This window comes from Perognathus longimembris, chromosome 10, assembly GCF_023159225.1.
Source record: "Perognathus longimembris pacificus isolate PPM17 chromosome 10, ASM2315922v1, whole genome shotgun sequence".
NCBI lineage: Eukaryota > Metazoa > Chordata > Mammalia > Rodentia > Heteromyidae > Perognathus > Perognathus longimembris.
In genome coordinates this window covers 2,375,402-2,394,793 of record NC_063170.1, presented here as the reverse complement: position 1 = coordinate 2,394,793, position 19,392 = coordinate 2,375,402, and the positions used below count along the sequence as shown (strand labels likewise).

At 69.4% G+C, this 19,392-nt stretch overlaps 1 protein-coding gene across 1 annotated transcript in view; it reads left to right on the top strand.

Annotated features, from left to right (window-relative positions):
• Positions 1–19,392, top strand: part of Gse1 (Gse1 coiled-coil protein) — a 194,470-nt gene that overhangs the window by 93,517 nt on the left and 81,561 nt on the right.

Below are 19,392 nucleotides of genomic sequence, written 5' to 3'. Positions count from 1 at the left end.
CCGTCCTGGGCGCGTGTGCTCCTGAGTGATGCCGTATCAACTCCCTGCTCCCACAAGGCCTGCCTCCTCATGCTATAACGCCGCTACCCAGTGGGGCGCCCGCTGCTCACTCTGTCTTACACGCACGCACGCACGCACGCACGCACGCATGCACACGCCTTACATGTGCTTGTTTTTGTCAGTCCGTGGGGCTTGAACTCAGGGCCTGGGCGCCGTTCGGCTCAAGGCTAGACTGGACCACTTGAGCCACAGCGCCACTTCTGGTTTTCTGGTGGTTCACTGGAGATAAAAGTCTCATAGATTTCCTGCCCCGGCTGGCTTTGAACCGCGATCCTCCTCAGATCTCAGCCTCCTGAGTAGCTAGGATGACAGGCGTGAGCCACCGGCTCTATGGAGACCTGTCTTACAGGCAGGGGTGTGGAAGCTCCCAGAAGCCACCCACCCTGACAGCCAAGATGGGAGCTCCCTATACACCCCTCGCGCCCGGCCTACCGGGACGCCCCATCCGACCGCCCCCAGGAGTCACGCCGGCCCGCAGGCTCTGCCTGCCCTGCCCCGGCGTCTTCCCCTGCGCGGGGGCCTGTCAGATGGACTCTGCGGACAGTGGCTTGCCCCCACTGAGCTGCTGTGAGGTGCCCCCCCACCCGGCTCCCCACAGTGGGCTGCCCCAGGACCTTTGTCCCTGCTCTGGTTCCACAGTGACCCCACGCACGCACCTGAGCAGGGCCACCCCGCCTGACGCCCTGCTGTCGGCGTGAGGGAGGACCCCCCCCCCGGCAGGGCATGGGGGTTCTGATACGGCAGCGGGAGGGACGGAGCCCTAACCGGTGCCCAGGCCCGACGGTTCAACTGATGATGTGCCGAGAGTCAAGCCGTCTGGTTGCACCGTCCTCCCTAACTGGACGGCGGGGTGATGGATGTGTCCCCCCGGCTCTCAGCGGGGCTGTGCCGGGGTGGGGGAGGGGTGCCGCCCGCGGGCTGCTCTGCCCCCCCACGCCCCGGGGCGAGCGAGTCTGACTCGTGGCGGGATGCCGGACGTTGGTGGGCAGGCGGGCAGGAGCCTCCTGGGCTTGGTCTCCTGGAACCGGGGCGGGGGCTGCCGCTCCAGAGCTCTCCCCTCTGCCTCCAACAGAGCGGCTGGCGGGCCTCAGCCGCGTCCCTCACCCGGGGGGGGGGGAGCCCTGGGCCGCCTGCCCCCCCCCCGGGAGCCGGTCCTGGAGGCTGGCAGCGGCCAGGTGCCCGGCCAGGCACTGGGTCACCCCGCGTGGGGTGGAGCGAGACGGGGCGGCCAGGCCAGGCTGGTGAGGGGGTCTGCTCCGCGCAGTGAGGTTGGGTGGTGACCGGGAGGTTCAGGGCCCCTGGGGGGTGACCCTGGCTCGGGGTGTCAGCTGCTGAGGGCTTGGCCGTGTCCAGTTCTGAGAACAGGGAGCCCCTCTCCCCTCCCCTCCGTCAGCGCTCCTCCCGGGCCTCTGTTCCCCCCGTCTACAGGAGGCCTGCACCCCATCCTGACCTTGAGACCCCGGTGCGCTTCTGGCTGAGCGAGGGCCGGCGCCGCCCCCGGAGCCCCTGCTGGCTGCCCCCGCCCCCCCCCAGCCCTCGTGTGTAGACGCTGGAGTGAGTCACAGCCTCGGGTGTATATTCTATATACAGGCGCAAGCTTGGGGGCCGGGACCGGGGTGGGGGGGCTCTGTCTTTCGGGGTGCACTGTCTCCCCCCGGCTTGCACCCAGAGGCTCTTCGCAGGACACAGCTGTCCCAGGACGGGGCGCCCGGCCCCGCACCCGGCCCCATGTTCGGCTCTCTCCCGTGGATGCGGACGGGCGTGGTGCCCAGGAGCCGGGTGCGAGGGTGCGTCGGCCCCCGGGAAGCGAGGAGCCCCGGCGGCAGGCGTGGGGGGAGGGTGGGCCGCAGATCCGCACAGAGCCCCCAACCCCCCGCCCCCTTCTGACCGTTCCGGAACGTCCCGAGGCCAGAGCCCCGCGGCCTGGCGGCCCCGCGCAGCCGTAGGCCGGGGACCCAGCACCCCGAGGCTGGGAGGGGCCGCCTTCCTGCTGGCCACCCCCCCGGGGGACCCCACCACCGGGCACGGCGGGCACCGGGGAGACAGGACCTGGCGAGGCCCCCGTGAGGAGGCCCAGCCCTGCCCCGCGAGTCCCAGGACGCCACGCCCGAGGAAACGCTGACCCCGCGCTCCAGGGCCCTGGCCGCGGAGGCCGGGGACCCCGGGTCTCGGGGGGGCCGCGCGGGGGCTGCCGCCATGTGAGGCTGGCAGGGGTGAGCCCTGGGCCTGCCCCACGCGCTGACCTACAGAAAGGCCCGCGGTTTGCCCCAGGGGCTGCGGGGAGCCGGCCGCACACATCTGATGCGGGGTGCTCACCGGGGGAGGTCGTGACCCTGGGGGGGGTCGGTGTCCAGTGTAGGGGGGGCGGGCACCGGGAGCCGCCCTGGGCCGAGGCAGCTGGGAGGCCAGGTGCGGGGCTGGCGGGGCTCACACCTGCCCCTGCAGGGCGGCCCTCGGCGTGGGCACGGGGGGGGGGGCGAGGGGGAACGAGGACCCGGGGCAGGTGGATTGGGGTCTGTGCTGTGCGCTCCCACAGAGCACTCAGCCTCCCAGGCTCCTCCGGCAGCCTGGAGAGGTGCTCCAACCCGGGGCCCCCCAGACCCCACGCTCCCGGACCCGCCTGCTTGGGGGGGCGGGGGGGGGCCTGGCAGCCCCCCCTGCGCATCCTCCATCCGGTTCCCGACCGTCGCCTGGGGCAGGGCTGCTACTCGGCTATAGCCTGCGATACCAACTGGGCCTCCCGTCCCCGGCTCCTGGGGGACCCCAGGCAGTCCCCCCAAGGCTGTCCAGCGGAGTGGCCCGGCGCCCCGTGGACCTGGGGAGCCGTCGCTGGCGGTCTGCCCCGAGCCCGGTGAGGTGTCACGGTCACGGGGAGCCGGTGGGATTAGACAAGGCGAGGGGAGGCGGGCGGCACCCAGGACCCCCTTTAGGGGGTTCTCGGGTCTCAGTGACCTAGGGGACAGTGCACGAGATGAGGGCGTGCGTGAGGGTGACAGGGTGGGGGTCCACGGGGCCCTCGGCCGGGGGGCGCGGCCGGGCGCGGTGGCCGGGGCTGCTGGGGGGCCTTCGGTGGGCGTGGCGAGCGACGGGATGGACAGGACCACGGGGACCTGGGGCGGCTCCGCCGCGGGGGCTGCCGGGAGCCGCGGCTGCGTTCGCCTGAGCGGCGTCGGGTGGTGTCGGGCACCGCGGTGCAGAGCAAGAAACGGAGACAGAGGCATGCCACCCTGTGCCACCCCGGCAGCCCGGGCCGTGTCACCCCCAGGCCCCATCCCCGGCCGCCGGGCATTCTCCACCCCCCGGGCCACGAGGGGGGCAGGCGGCGGGGCACGGGCGCGGCCACACTGCCGGCACCACGCCGCCCCGTCTGGCCCAGGGGCTGGGGTCTGCCCCCCTGGACACACACGGACGACCCGGCGGGGGCCCGAGGCCTCTGCGGGCCCTGCCGTGGGGGCCACGCGGTATTTCGTCCGTTGGCCTCGGCCAGCAGGGTGGATTATTGGTTTGCGCCTCCCTCGGGCTTGTTTGTCAGGCGCGTGGCCGTTCGCGCCCCTTCCCCGTGGAGTGGCCGAGCCCACAGCCCCCTCGGGGCGCCCGGGGAATCTAGGGGAGCTGCTGGGGGAGCCCGCGGGAAGGGGAGGCGTCGGGGATGCCGACAGGAGGCCTGGCTTCTGGGCGCCTGGGCGGGAAGATGGCCCGGGGGGAGGAGCGTGTCAGTCACTTTGGGAGCTGGGGTGGAGCAGGGGCGGAGCTGCGGGCCGTGGGGGGGGGGGGCAGCCCTCCGTCGGCCCGCGTCCCCGGCCCTGGCCGCAGCGCTCTAGCTCTGCGTGGTCCCTCCGCGCGGGGACACGTGGCGTGACCCCTGGAACGTAGCAGGGCTTCACGATCCCAGCACGGCTGCAAAGGCCCTTCCAGGCTGCGGGGGGGGGGGCGGGCCAGGGCACCGCTCTGTGGGGGGCACTGCTGGGGGGGCCACCACGCTGTGGGGGGCACCGCTCTGTGGGGGACACCGCTCTGTGGGGATACTTCTGGGGGGGCACCGCTCTGGGGGGGGCACCATTCCAGGGGGGCACCGCTCCGGGGCGACCACATCCACACCGGGAGGAGCTGGGCTGCGTGGGGTTCACGGCTGCCGTGAGGAGGGGCTGCAGGCCCCCCACTTGCCTGGCCGGGAGGCAGCCAGCGAGCGCGCGGGGGTGGGGGGGCTTTTGGGGATGGGGGGTCGGGGGGCCCTGGGCGGGGGAGGCGCTGAGTGCAGGCAGACGCAGCCGCCCCTGATGGAGGCCTGCTTGTCTGGTTGTTCCCCTCATGGCTGCCTGCCCTCCTCCCTCCCCTCCTCCCCCCTCCTTCCCTCCCCTCCTCCTTCCTCTCTCCCCTCCCTTCTCCCTCCTCCTTTCTCCTGCCTCCTCTCTTCCTCCCTCCTTTCTCTCTCCTCCCCTCCTCCTCCCCCTTCCCCCCTCCTCTCCCCTCCTCCCTCCTGCCTGCCCTCCTCCTCTCCCTCCTCCCCTCCCCTCTCCCTCCCGCCATGTTGGCAGCTGCTGTTTCTCAGAGCGCGGAGGAGGAGCGGAGCAGCTGGCAGGGAGGGCAGCGGGGCCCCGGGCTGCGGTGGGGACACCGGGGCGGTGCCAGGCTGGGCAGGGGTCACGCCTCGCCCCCTCCGCAGTCCAAGCCGGGCGCCAGGGCTGAGAGCAGCCCCCACTGGGCCCAGCGCCCCCCCCCCCGCCGCCCCTCCTTTCTCGTCTCTTCCTCTGCTCACGGCGGGGGGGGGGGGCAGAGCCCCAAATCCTGTGCACCCAGCCCTTACCGGCTCTGCCCGCCCGGGCCGTCAGGGACGCGGTGGCCCCGGTGGGCTCAGCCGGGACCTCCTCCCCCTCCTCCTGCTGTCTGGGGTCAGCGCCCGCCGCGACCCCGAGCCCAAGGACCCCGCTGGTGCTCGCTCCGGGCTGACACTGTCTCCTCGCAATCCCCACGCCTCCACAGCCCGGCCGACGCTGCGGGGGGACCTGGGGGGGGGGAAGGCCTCCCCCTCCCCCCGCAAGGCTCCCCCCATCCACCGCTCCACGCCCTACCAGGGTAGTGGGCGGGGTTTCTTTTTTTGGCGCTATTGGGGTTTGAACTCGGGGCCTTGCACTTGCTTGGCCGGTGCTCTGCCGTGGGAGCCAAGCCCCCAGCCTGCTTTTCGCTAGTCACTTTGGGGATGGAATCTAGGGCGCTTTTCTACCCGGGCCGAGGTCTAGCCTCTGAGCAGCGAGGCTTGCCGGCGTGATGGCAGGCGTGGGCCGCCAGTGCCCTGGGGCCCACCTTACTGGATTGGGGTTCCCCTACTTTGGCCCCCGCAGGCCCCCGCGGGCCATCTTGGCGTGTCTCGGAGCCGCTTCCGCCCTCATCACCCCTGGCTGGGTGGCCCCCGAGTCCTCTCTACGTGTGACTGGGGTTAACGGTGCCCTGAGCGTGCAGCGTGTGTGTGTGTGTGCGCGTGTGTGTGTGTACGCGCGCGTGTGTGCGTCGCGGCTCCACCGTGGCCCACGGCCAGCCACGTTACTGATGGTGGAGGAGTCACAGCTCTGGCAGGCCCCCGCCCGGTGCTCAGGCTGTCACTGTGTTCTCCCAGCATGCCCCGGGGCGGCGGGCGCAGGTCCCGATGGTTTGTTTTCCCGCGCTGGGGGGGGTCCCACCGCCTTTCCGGAGCCCGGCTCCGGAAAGGCGGTGGGACCCCCCCAGCGCGCTTGCTCTGGGGCCTCTTCCCGACTCAGCCTCCCGAGCAGGGGGCGGAGGGCGCCACGGCCTCTTTCCCCCTCCGCTCGGATGCCGCTCGGCCGCCTGAGCCGGGCCTCCCGCCCAGCTTGTTGCTGATTGGTTGGGGGCCGAGCCTCATGGACGGATTGATTTGCCACAGTCTAATGGAGGTGGATGCCTGGCCTGGCTTTGAACCGCCATCCGCAGGACCTCAGCTCTTGAGGAGTTGGGATTACGGGGCTGAACCACTGAACCCATGCCACGTCCCATTTCACAGCTGGGCAACTGAGGCAGAGGGGCCCGCGCCAGCGCCTGCGGGGAGCCCAAGGGGGGAGCTGCTTCCTCGGCAGAGGCGGGCCCTGGGCGGGGCGCCGAGGCCCGGCCTCGGGAGCACGCCGGCAGGGTGGGGCCCTGGCTCGGGGCCCCTGTGTCCCGCCTCCGCTCCCTCAGGGCCCCCACCCCGGCCCGGGCCCACCCCGGCCCCACGGCCCCCGCCCTCGCTGTCTGGGAGGCCCCGCGGGGTGCAGTGCCCCGAGATGGGGTGGCCCAGCCCACCGCACCGTGCCTTGGCTTGGTGTCCGGTTGCTGTCCCAGGAGAGCCGAGACAGAGCCCGGGCGTCATCTCGCAGCTGGTGTGATGAACGAGCACCAGGGCGCGGGGGCGGGGGGGGGCGGGGGCGGCAGGATGGGGCACCGGGGCCCCCCATCTGATTTCCCCGCTTGATACCCAGACCCCCTGCCCTGCGCTCCCGAAGGAACCGACCTGCCCTGCCCGCCCCGGCGGCACGGGGAGCCTGGGCCGGCTCTGCCTGGGACGGTGGGGTTGGTGTTTGTTTTGAACTCGGGGCCTGGCGCTGTCCCTGAGCTCTGTCTGCTCAAAAGGCTGGCACTCTGCGCGCTTGGAGCCGCAGCGCCACGTGCCGTTTCCCGGCGGTGAATTGGAGACGAGAGTCTCGTGGGCGCTTCCTGCCTGGTGGGGTTTGAACCGCGATCCTCAGCTCCCAGCCTCCTGAGAAGCTAGGATGGCGGGCGTGCGCCGCCGGCGCCTGGCTGGTGCTTGGGTTGGGTTCTGCTTTGATCTTCCCGGCCTGCGGCCTCCTGCCCCCCCATGCGGCGCTTCCCCTTGCCGCCACCGGTTCCAGCCTCGCCTGACACCGGAGGAGGACGTGGAGGCGAGGGACGTTTGAGCAGGGTTTTGAGGGGTGACTAGGAGCTCCCTGAAAGGAGGAGGAAGGAGGAAAAGGGGAGTCTGAACCAGAGGGGCCAGGCCTCTGGCCCCCACGCTGCAGCCCCTGCTCTGAGCGGGCTGGAGGCCATGGAGACTGGACTTGTGCACCCTTCTGTGCATGGGCCTCAGTTTCCCCGTCTGCCGGCCGGGGTAGTGCCTGGGCCCAGCCCTCCGCGCGCAGGAGATCCGGCCTCTTCTCCTCCGCCGTGGCCTCCCGGGCCCCGGCCGCCGCCCCCGCCTGCTAGCGAGCCGTGGGATCGGGTGTCCCCCCAGGCGGCGGGCTGAGGCGGGCAGGGCCCCCCCCGGCCGCACACCTGAGAACGCGCTGGCAGAAGTGTTTGCTTAATTAATTGGCTCTGCAAGAGGGAGCCGTCCCGTGTAAACCCACCAGCCGGCTGCGCGGCCGCCGCCGGGAGACGGCACATGCAAGACTAGACTTTAAATAAGGGCAGGGTTCGAGCTTGAATAATTGAAGTGTGTCCGTTGGGACGGGGCCCGGCGTAGCAGCCTCCTGTCCCCTGGCGGCAGGTGGCAGGGCCCTCCCCAGGGGGCGGCACCCCACGGCAGCCCCCCCCCCCACAGTGGAGAGCCAGGCCAGCCCTTCGGGACGCCGGGGCCCCGCTGGCCAGGCCGAGACCCACGCTCCGGCAGAGTCTGGCGGGCGGGGCGGTCAGCGCCGGCTCCCGACCCCCCCACCCAGCCCTGGGCACCGACGGGGCTTTGGGCTCCGTCTCTCCGCGTGACCTTCGGGCTCCTTTCGGACACCGGTTGGTTTCTGTACTTCTTTCCATTTTTTATGTCTTGCAATGCCAGGGATCGCGCCTCTGAGCTTGGCCGGCAAGTTCCCTGTCGCGCTGGGCTCCATGTGAGAAGACCCGCAGGGGGCCCCCTACCTGCGTTCCCAGCCACTCGGGAGGCGGACGGGAGGACGGTCGAAGCGTTAGAAAACACCTCGCGACGAACACCCAGGCGTGGCGGTGCTTGCCGTAACCCCAGCTGTGGGGGGGGTGGGAAAAACAAAATAGCAAAATAGCTGGCTGACTTGAAAGCCTAAATCCAAACCCTGAGCGCCTCTAAGCCTGCCCTGTGCCCCCCGACGCCCTCAGCCCGCCCGGGCCCCCGCCCCCCGCGCCCTCTGCCCCGTCCCTGCCTCTCCCGAGCCCACGGCTGTGGACGAGGCTGCCTGAGGCCTGCGCCCGGCCCCGGCCCCGGAGACGCACCCTGCCGCCCCGTCCAGACAGTGTGACCGAGCAAGCCGCGGTGATCGTGCTCAGAGAACCATCCGGAACATTCCAGGGACAGTCATTCCAGCAGCCTTGCCCAGAGAGGCGGAGGTGCAGCCTGAGCCGGGGTCAGCGGCCCGCAGCCCCCTCTGCCCGGCCCTGGGCGGCATGACAGGCCCCCAGAGGGAGAGCGGCGAGTCTGACCCCAGCGACCCCGCCCCCCCAGCCGTGCCCGTGGCCGCCGCTCCTGCCGGGGCTCCCGCGTCCCGCGGGCCGCGCCGCCACCGCATTAGGGACAGATGGATTGCTGCTAATGAGGCTGCAAGCACCATTAGCACCGGAGCCTTCCCGGGGCGGAAGCGCGCAGCCCGCCGGGCCGGCCTGCCACACGGGGGCGGGCGCCGCGGTGCACCCGCCCGCCCGCCCGTAATTGCTCCTGTAATTGGGCCGCCTTGCTCCCCGCGAACCCTGGGCCGCCCTCCCCCCAGGGGCGGCCGCCGTGGCATCTCACGCACACGCACACGCGCACGCACGCTCTTGCACACGCGGGAACACACACCATAGTCACAGCCGCTGTGGCCTTACCTGCGATCCTCGCGCACACACGTTCGCAGCCACTGTCACACACACGGTTTGCTTCTTTGTCTGTCACGGGCACACTCGTGCACACTCCCACGGCACACACGGGAGCCGCTGTATACACACTTCTGTCCTGTGCAACCACGGGCACACACAAGGCCACGTGGTCACACACGGCCGTTGCCCGCCCGGAGCCGGAGTTGGGGACTGGGGCACCCGGGGTGACAGGCTGCACACACGCCTGCCAGACGTGCGTCTGACCCCGCGCCTCGACGCCACCAACAGAGCCACTGGCCCCCCGTCCCTGTCCGCGCCCCCTGCCGCCGGGCCCTGTGGCCCCAGGGGGCGGGAGCCAGCTGCCGCGGCGGGCACCTGATGCCCCGGGGGGGTGTAGGGTGCTGTCGCCATGGTGACTCCGGGCGCCCCGGCCCGCCCCCCGGGGGCTCCTGCCACCTCCCTGAAGGTGACCGCGGCCACCCCCACGGCGGCCCAGGCGGCCGTGGGGGGTCCAACCGCGGAAGCCGAGCGCTGTGCGGTAAAATAGCGCGGGGCCTGCCGGGCAATTGATTTAAATCATCTTATAGAGAACCTATGTAAAATAAAAGGCCCTTAATCACATTTGTATCCATTTCCAGGCTCCGTAAATCAATGTGAACCGAGCTGGGTGCCGCCGTTACGGCTGATTAGCGTGGGTCTATGGTCAGATTCATGCGGCCCGGCCTGCGGGGGGGCAGGGGCAGCCATTAGCCACCGGGCGGCGCCCCCCTCCTCTCCCTCCCCCCCGCCCCCTCCCAGGGCCGTGGGGCGTGCTGGGTGCGGGCAGACCCCACGCCTCCGCCCGGAAGCCCCTCAGCCAGTGGTGCTGCCGCCCAGGACGCGCATGCCCGTCCCGGCTCGCCTTGTGGGGACCCTCCAGGGGTCCCCGGGCTGAGCCTCGCTCACACCAGCACTGGGCGTCGCCCTGGCCCCCCGGCCGCCCCAGCATCAGGAGGGGGCCTCTGGGAAGGGGGGGGTGGGAGGTCTGCCCCAGGGCAGAGGGGAGAGGCTGGTGAGGTGGGGGAGCTGGATGGGAAGCTGGGGTGTGGCCAGGGCGGCCACGCAGGGCAGGCGTCTGGAGACAGCGCTACAAAGGCCATCGGGCCTGGGGGGGGTGTCGGGAGGGAGGGAGGGAGGGAGGGCAGTGACCTGGGGGGGTGGGGCGGGGCCTGCTCCCCCTGGGGCAGCCGGCAGGGGCAGGGGGTGGTGAGCGTGGGCCCCCCCGGGGGTGGGGGTGGGGCTGGCTCCATCTCCTGAGACAGGGAGTGGGCTGGTGGCCTTGGTGTCACAAGTCCCTGCCCCCGAGTCACAGCAGGGGATGCCCGCCAGGACTGGGCCTCGGTTTCCTCTCCTGTGCCACTGGCTGTCGGGCTGTCCAGCAGTGTCCTGGGACAGCGGAAGAACCAGGTCATGTGTGTGCTGACTCAGGCACACCGTTTGGGGTGTGTGTGTGTGTGTGTGTGTGTGTGCGCGCGCGCGTGTGCTCGTGTTGGGACTTGAACTCCAGGCCTGAGCACTGCCGATGAGCTTTTCAAGGCTAGGGCTCTAGTCCTTGAGCCGTGGACAGTAAGGGTCTCCTGGAATTCCCTCCTCCTCACGTCTCAGCCTCCTGAGTGGCTGGGATGCCGGCGTGAGCCGCTGGCACCTGGCGAGGGCCACCATTCCTAGCCCGTGCCAGCCGTGCCTTCAGGAGTGAGGTGACCAGGTCCCCCCCCCCCCACGTCACCTGCAGGCCAGCGCTCGGGTGTGACACCCCGTCCTCGTCAGGAGCCCCACTCTCGTTAGGCTGTGGTCACAGCCCAGCAGGGATCAGCCGCCACCGGCACCCCGTGAAGCGAGCGAGAGCCCCGCCAGCCTAACCACGGGCCCCAGGGCGCGGCCTGGGGCCCCGGGGAGGCGGGCTCCGGTCAGCCCGTCCTGTGGAGCCGTGGAGGTGGTCGTAGCTACAGTGGCCGTGGCCAGGGTCTCCGTGGGCCGGGGGGGGGGTGGCCTCCTGCCTGGCAGTCTTGCGCCTGGGCAGCCTTGCTTGCTTGGTGGTGCCTGGCGGATGGGCTGGCTCCGCTCGTGGGTGGCGGCCCGCGGCGGGGAGCGGGGCACCTCTGACCGCCGGCCTGAACCTGCCCCCCGGGAGTTGAAGGGAGTCACTATGGTAGCCAGCCTCGCATGTAATTTATCCTATGTGTTATGCCGTCCAGGCTGGCATTGAACTCCCGCCTCAATCAAGCCTCGCTAGTGTTGGGGCTCCAGGCAGAGGCTGTCATTTTTTAATATTCAGGCCTCCCACGGTGCTGTTCCATACCTTCAGCCAGCCCTGAACGTGTATGGGGGGCGGGGAGGGGGGGGCAGGTCAGGGACAGGGCCCGGCACCCAGCAACACACACACTGGAAGAGGGTTCTGGAAAGGCAGCCTGGGGCGCGTCCTGAGCACAGACCCCAGCGGTCCTGGGTGGCCCTGCCGCGTGGCTCACGAGGCCCTGCAGGCCCCGGGGGGGGGGGGGGGGAGCAGCAGACCCCAGCAGCCCGCGCCCCTCGTCTGTGTTCCATCGGTGTCAATCAATGGCGCGCGGTCCTGGGGAGGAGAGGCGCAGTAATTGGCTGAGACGAATCACTGGCTTCAAGAGCGGCTCTCGCCTTCGATTCTGGTGCCCGAAGCCCGGCCCCCACGCCCGGCCCCGCGCGCTGGGGTGGAACTGGCGCCCAGGAAGGGCAGCGAAGGAGGGTGCAAGGGTCCTGTGGCCTCAGCTCGCTTGGCCTCTGCGGAACGCAAAGGAGGCCGCAGTGGGGGAAACGGCTGTCTGGGGGCTGATCCGGGGGCCTCTGCCCCGTGGGCCTCCATCCTGGCCTTTCCGCACTCTTATCCCGGCAGGGCGGCCTGCCGGGGGGGGGGGGGGGGGCTGGGGAGGGCAGCTCCCGGTGGAGAGGGCAGCCCCCACCCACCCCGTGTGACTCCGGTCTCCGCCTCACCAATCACAGCCGCCTGATGAAGCGGCCAGGGCCCGGGAGAGCCGGAGGGCCGCGCCCGGAGCCGGGTCAGGGCCCGCGCGAAATTACAGCTGTAAGACACGGCGCGGGGAGCGGGCCTCTGGCCCTGCCTGTAATTACGGCCCGCCGAGCGCTCGTTGCCGCAGTCCAATTAATTAAACACGGCAGCGACCCAAATTATGATCCGCGGCCTCGCACCGAGCAGTATTTTTAACCTTAACTGTCGGGGCTGAGCTTAAATTTCCTGTCTGGACAGAAGTGTCACCCGCGGGAGAAGGAGGTGGCGTGGAACCGAACCTCGCCGATGACAGACCCTGTAATTAGAAACCGTCGTGTCCCCAAGACTGGTCTTTAAAACTGTCACGAGCCCAACGGCGTCATTTGATACAGGACTATCATTACCCGCCAACCTATTAGCTACAGGTAAATAACTTATTATGCCAGGACCGGAGGCGGCCGGCTTGGGGGATTCTCGGCGCTTAATTAGTGCCCGTGGCAGGAGAGATGGATGGTCGCCCTGCCGGCTTCCTCCGCTGGGGGGGGGGGTGAGGGGGGCAGCGGGGACGGGGACTGCTGACTTGGCAAAAAAAAGGTCAACCCCTCTCCCCCCCCCCCCCGTGCCCTGCCTCCTGCATTCCTGCAGGCCCGTGTTGAACACCGGCCCCGGCTGACCCGCGCCAGCTCTGCGGTGGCCGGTGGCAGACAGGCAGGTGCCCTCGTGCGGGGGACACGGGGGGTGTGGAGGGGCCTGTGGAGGGCGGGCGAGCAGCCTCCTCGGCGTGGCCTCCTCCGTGGGGCCTCCCCGGCGCGGCCTCCGAGACCGGTCTCTGTGCCGGCGATGTCATCCACACGGGTAGGAAGCAGACATGGGAAACCCACGAGTGTTCCGTCAGTGCCATTGTCGGGAAGTCATAACGAATCCACAATGTTGCTAGCTATTGTTAATCCTGGGCGATGCTTTCTTTTTTATCATGCTGGGGTTTGAACATCGGGCCTGGGGCTTGCTCAGTTGGCACGCTACCACTTGAGCCATCCCTCCTGCCTTTTTTTTGTTCTTCTACTATTGAGGCTTGAACTCAGGGCCTGGGCACTGTCCCTGAGCCTTTTTGCTCCAAGGCTGGTGCTTTACCACTCAAGCCACAGCTCTACTTCCAGCTTTTTGGTGGTTAACTGGGGGTAAGAGTCTCACAAGCTTTCCTGCCCGGGCTGGCTGGAAGCTGAGGAAGTCTTTACCGCAGGCACCCATCAGCTGGTGCCAGCCCCACCCATCCATCGTGCCCATGCCTGTTTATCCATCACCCACCCATCCATCCACCCATCCATCCATCAATATGTCCATCATCCATCCAACCATCCATCCATCCATCCACCCATCTGTCTGTCCATCCAACCATCCATCCACTCATCCATCCATCCATCTGTCCAACCGTCCATCCATCCATTCATCCACCTACCCATCCATCCATCCATCCATCAATCTGTCCATCATCTATCCATCCATCCAAGCAACAATCCATCCATCCATCCATCAATCTGCCCATTACCAATCCATCTACCCATCCATCCATCTGTCCATCATCCATCTATCCATCCACCTACCCATCCATCCATCCATCCATCCATCATCCATCCATCTATCCATCCATCCATCCACCTACCCATCCATGCATCAATCTGTCCATCATCCATCTGTCCATCCATCCAAGCAACCATCCACCCATCTAGCCATCCATCCATCGCCATCCATCCATTTCCCTTGCACCCATCCTTCCATCTTCCTCCCTCCCTCCCTCTTTCCCCTCACTCCTTCCTTCTTTCCTTCCTCCTTCCACCCACCCATCCATTCTTTCCTCCCTATGTCTGTCCATCTGTTTATCAGCTGCCCTTCAGTAGTGACAGCTAGCTCCACATTCGTACAGAAACGTAGCCGATGACGGAGGAGCGGAGTTCAGGGCGGCCCGGCATCTGCCCGCCCCGTCCTCTTTCCCGATGGCCAGCTCTGGGACCTTTCCCCTGCGGCTGGCTGTCCCTGCCCGGCTCCGCGTGCGAGCGTGGCCCTGCAGCCCGAGGCTCCTCCTCACCCCTGGGTGCCGAGCGGGGAGGGCGTCCTGCCTCCCTGCCCCCCCCCCCCCGGCCCCTAGACGATGTGTTTGGTTGGCTCGGCTGTCTGGCTAGGAAGATTCATCAGCTGGCGTCTTCGGCGCTCCCCAGCCCGAACCGCGTTTTAATTTGCCAGTCTGTGGGTTCCCCCGCGCGAATTCATCTGTATTTGTGTCAGGCGGGATTGCTTTTGTCTTCCTCTGCCGGCTAATGCATCCTCATCGGCCGCTCTCGGTCCCCATCGTCCTGCCCGCGTGGGGGTCTGGTTTGGAGCCCAAGGTGGGCGTGCAGGTGAAAGGTGGGCAGGCCCAGGAGGCCCAGTCCCTCTCCCTCCCCCCTCCCCTCCCTCCTCCTTCCCAGCTGGGCTTTGAGGCCGGAGGGAACAGGCCGGAGGTGTGGGGCTCTGAGCCCACCCAGGACCAGGTTTGTCCGTGTGTCCTGCCAGTGGGGGTGCGTGAGCATCCTCACAAACTCTCACAGCTAGGCTGCTGGCCACGGCCGGCCCCTGAGAGCCGAAGGACAGGGGAGGCTGAGTTCGGGAGGCTCGCAGTGTGAGACCCCGTCCCCCAAGAGGGTGGCTGGCCTCAGTGGCCTCAGAAGTCCAGGCGGAGGCTCCTGACCCCGGCCTGTGCCTGGGCGGAAGACAGGCCCCCACCCTGCACGCCACCGGCGAGACGGGAGCTGTGAGGCCCCAAGTTCAAGCCCCGACACCCCCCAGTCGCACAGACTGCACAGCTGAGATGGCCCGATTGTCCCAGTCCCGGCGGCCCAGGTCCGAGGTCCAGGCCCGAGCTGGGATTACAGGCGTGAGCCCCCTACCAGAGCCTGCGTCTTCCTTGTTCCGTTTTCGGTTGTTGGAGTCTCATGGCCCCCAGGAAGGCGTGTGGACGCACCTGACTCGCCCTGTGACCCAGAAGCTTCCGGCGGCCCCGTAGCCCCACCCAGGCCCCCCCTCCATCCCCACAGCGGCCTCTGCAGTGACCGTCGGGCCACTTCCTGGCTCCATCACAGAGGCACAGATGGGGAGGGAGGGGTGGCCTGCCTTGGGCCGCTTTGCGCGGTGCCCTGGGTGCCGTCAGGGTGGAGCCCAGTGGCCAGCGTCCCCGTGGTGACTCCAGAGACACTGGCGACGGTGGCCCGAGCGCTGCCCCTTGGGGACGGCGGGCGGGACGGAGCAGGCTGGCCGGTTTGTCTTCTCTGGGACCAGCGGGGAACGAAAACGGCTCTCAGCCAGCCGGACCCCAGGGCCTGTGCTCCCCTGCGTGGTATGCTTGGGGAGCACGTGTGTGTGTGTCAGACCTGCCACTCACGCGTGCACCCCGGTGCCCCCACCCTCCGGGCGGGCCACGCAGCCGGCATGGCGCGGCCAGTGGAGCTGGCTGTACAGGAGATGGGCCGAAGGGGCAGACAAGGGCGGGGGGTGGGGGGCGCTGGGCCTCTGCTGGAGGCTGGGCGGGAGGCGGTGGGCAGGGCGGATGGCCTGCTGGGGGGGGGGGCGCTGGGCCTGCGCTGCGCCCCCCTCCGTGCTCCTCAGGACCCCGGGCGGGCGGCGGCGTTGGCGCCACCGCGGAGCCGAGCCCAGAGCGCAGGGTGGGTGCCGGGCAGGAGCCGAGCCCAGGGACAGGAAGCGGCCTCGCCACGGGGCGCCTGGAACCCCATCTCCCGCCGTCCCGCGGGCCCTGCGGGGAGCCCCGGGCCTCGGCCTGCCTCCACAGGCCGCCCGGCCTCCAGCAGCACCGCGGGCCCCCGAGAGGCCCCCCGCCCGGCCGCGGTCAGGGAGAGCGGGAGGGGCCCGGGCACGGGTAGGTCTAGTGTGCGGTGTGTGTGCGTGTGCGTGCGTGCGTGCGTGCTCACCCCCTCCTCCCGCCGCCCCGGCTCCGCGGCCGCCCTGGGGGTGTCTGGAAGCGAGAGCCCCCCGCGCCCTCCCCGCCCCTCCTGATCCCTCCGTCCCTGCAGACAGCGCCTGTGACAGGAGCTGACAACAGCCATTTCCAAGATGGATTGATTCAATTTAGCACAAATTTTTGCTGGATTTGGCGCGGCGTGGCTCCCTGTGGGGGCCGCCTCCACCGCGGCTCGGCCGGGGAAGGGCTGAGGCGGCCGAGCAGGTGGGCCCGGGAGGCAGGGCGCCCCCAGGGTGCCATCGTGGGCCGGGCCTCCCGCGTTCCCCCCCCCCGGGCGGATGGCACGGGGAGCGCGACTTGGGACACTCCAGGGCCGAATCGCCATCTTAGTCCCAGAAGCAAAGCTTTGCTGCCGCGGGGACCCCACGGCAGGCCCCCCCTGAGCCGCAGTCTTCCCTCTGGGCTGATAGATTCTTCATGGAGGCCGTCACGCCCCACCCCCAGCAGCCCGGGACCAGCACGCACGCACGCACGCGTGTAACACACACACCCCCTCCCGGTTGCACACTCCGGCTGGAGGCCCTGCTCTGTGTCTGCACCGACGCTGACCTCCGCAGGGCCCGGGCCACTCCTGAGGGAGGACGCAGGCTTCCGGAAGAAAGCCCTGCGGGGGCGGCCTTGACTGTGCAAGGACCCTCCCCGGGGCTCCCAGCCCGGCAGCGGAAGAGCCAGGCACCCCCAGGACCACGGAGCCCCCGGGGCCCTGTAAGCCCCGGCCCCGGCTGCCCTGTCTCTGCTGCACGCACTGCAGCTTCCTGGTGTGAAAGCCACGGCCCCCTCCCCGCCCCAGGGCTTTTGCACCTGCCCCCCCCACCCCACCCCCGCCGGAGGCTCCCCCGCACATCGGCTCCGGCCTCGGTGTGTGCGGCTTCCCGGCGGCCCTGTCAGAATCTAAGGCCTGGCTTTGCCCCTGGCCTTCCACAATGGCCGCACACAAGCTCTGTGGAGACCAGGCCGGCTCTGTTTCCTGCTGTCGTACCCCATACCCAGAGCAGGCCTGGCAACCGGGGATGGCGGGGGCGGGGGGGGGATCCTGTGCCCCGTGTTCTGGGTCACCCGTGCTGAACATGGAGACGCAGAGTGGGAATGTGGCCGAGGGCTCTGAGCTGAGATCGCAAGCGCAGGGCCGGCACCTTAGGAGAGTGACAGGGGGACCTGGCACAGGAGAGACGGGGGGACCTGGCACAGGAGAGACAGGGGGACCTGGCACAGGAGAGATGGGGGACCTGGCACAGGAGAGACGGGGGGACCTGGCACAGGAGAGACGGGGGGACCTGGCACAGGAGAGACGGGGGGACCTGGCACAGGAGAGACGGGGGGACCTGGCACAGGAGAGATGGGGGACCTGGCACAGGAGAGACGGGGGGACCTGGCCACAGGCGAGACGGGGAGACCTGGCACAGGAGAGATGGGGGACCTAGCACAGGAGAGACGGGGGGACCTGGCCACAGGCGAGACGGGGGGACCTGGCACAGGAGAGACGGGGGGACCTGGCACAGGAGAGACGGGGGGACCTGGCCACAGGCGAGACGGGGGGGACCTGGCACAGGAGAGACGGGGGGACCTGGGCACAGGAGAGATGGGGGACCTGGCCACAGGAGAGATGGTGGGACCTGGCACAGGAGAAATGGGGGGACCTGGCACAGGAGAGATGGGGGGACCTGGGCACAGGAGAGACGGGGGGACCTGGGCACAGGAGAGATGGGGGGACCTGGGCACAAGAGAGACGGGGGGACCTGGCACAGGAGAGACGGGGGGACCTGGCACAGAGGGAGCCCCCCCCCCCGCACACACATGCTGGTAGGGGTGGGCAAAGCTGTCTCCCACACCTGGACTTCAGCCCAGTAGAACTCCTTTCTAACCGCTTGCGGCCATTTGCCCTGCAGCCCCCAGTACCGGCCCCTCTTCCTGAGCACCCCGCGGGGGGCGGGACCTCCAGGCCACAGGGCCCCCCACCACACCACCACACCCCCGCCGGAGGAGGCCCACGCTCCAGGACTGCAGGCAGCTAGGGCTTTCCGCTGGCTGGCAGCCCGGGGCGGAGGTGGGGGACCTGCTCCTCGGGAAGGGCAGGGCACAGAGTCTGAGCCCAGGTGGGGTGCGGGAACTGCTTCCTGGGGCAGTGGCCGCCCAGGGGGGGCGCCTGTGCGGTAGCAAAGTCTCCCGGCCCAGCCCCGGTGACCCCCTGGGGTGAGCCTGAAGGAATCGGAGTGGGTGACCAGGCCTCTGGCCTGTGGCCCGGCTTTCCCAGAGCCCCAGGCTGGCTTGGCCGGGCCCTCTGCGGTGCCCACAGCCCGCTGGGCCCCCCTCCCGCCTGCCGTCGGGCGGCGCGGGGTCTGTGGTGTTATCCTTCCTCTCTTTGGAAGCAAATGGCTGATTGATTGCTTTTCACCTCCTCCTTTGAGTAGCTGTAAGAGCTACTTTATATAAACATCAATTACAGGCACGTAATAAATTAAGGTCCCTCCACCGAGCACATTAGAGTCCCTTCTGGTATCAGCGCTCTGGGGGCCCGGGAGTGGGGGGGAGGACGGGGCCGTGAGCACCCACACCCCGAGGTGGAACCCCAATCTCATGGCAGACCCGCGGAGCGTGCGGGACGGTGCGGCCCAGCGGGGCCTGGGGACGGAGAGTTCTGGGGGGGGTCCCCGGTCAGCCCACCTCTTTGGCCAGGGGTCCCCCGGAACCACCCCACACTGCCACCCACCTCTCCCTGGGCTGGACCCCTCTGCGCCCGGGGGCTGCCCCCAGGAGGCGGCCCAGCTCCCCACAGCTGCCGGGGCACCTTGCGCTGCTGCAGGAGGCCCCCGGCCTGGCGCAGGTGGGAGCCTGAACCCAGGGAGGCCGCGTGGACCCCCGGAGGGGCGCCCAGCACCCCCTTTCTCACCAGCACTGGCGGCTCAGACACTGCATCCCAGGGCGCTGTCTTTTGGCGCCAGGGAAGGCTGCCAGCCGGAATGGTCGCCACTGGATGGGGGTTTTCCAACCCAGGGGTCCCCTGTTCCCCAGCCTGGCCCTGTCACCCCGCTCCTGGCCCCTCTCGGGTCTGGGTGCAAGGAGGCGCCGCTCCCGGCTTCACCTCCTGAGCCGCAGCCCTTGCTGTGCAGCAGATGCTGTCAGGAGCTTCTGGAAGGCTCCGGGCAAAGGTGTCCTGATCCTGGGGTCCCCGCCTGGCGGAAGCCACTTGTCCCGAGCCATGGAAGATGGCTGAGCTCCCCGGCAGGCCCCGCGCCGAGCCCCCCGCCCCCCCCCCCGCCGCGCCCCGCGGCTGGTCTTTCTCTCTTTTATCTCTCCGGCAGAGCCTCCCGCAGCCGGTCATTTCATTTCATCGCCGGTCTTCCGAGAGTGACATTTACATATTAATATTTTCCGAGGGAGCCGCGCGGCCGGGCGCGTGTCTGCCTCGTGGCCTCACATAATGTGCGGGAGATAAACGCGCTCCTCCGTGAAGAGCGACAAATGGAGCCGGGGGCCGCCCGCGGCCGCCCCCCCCCCGCCCCCCGCCCCCCGCCCGCCCGGCGTGCAACACGGCGGGGCCGCTGAC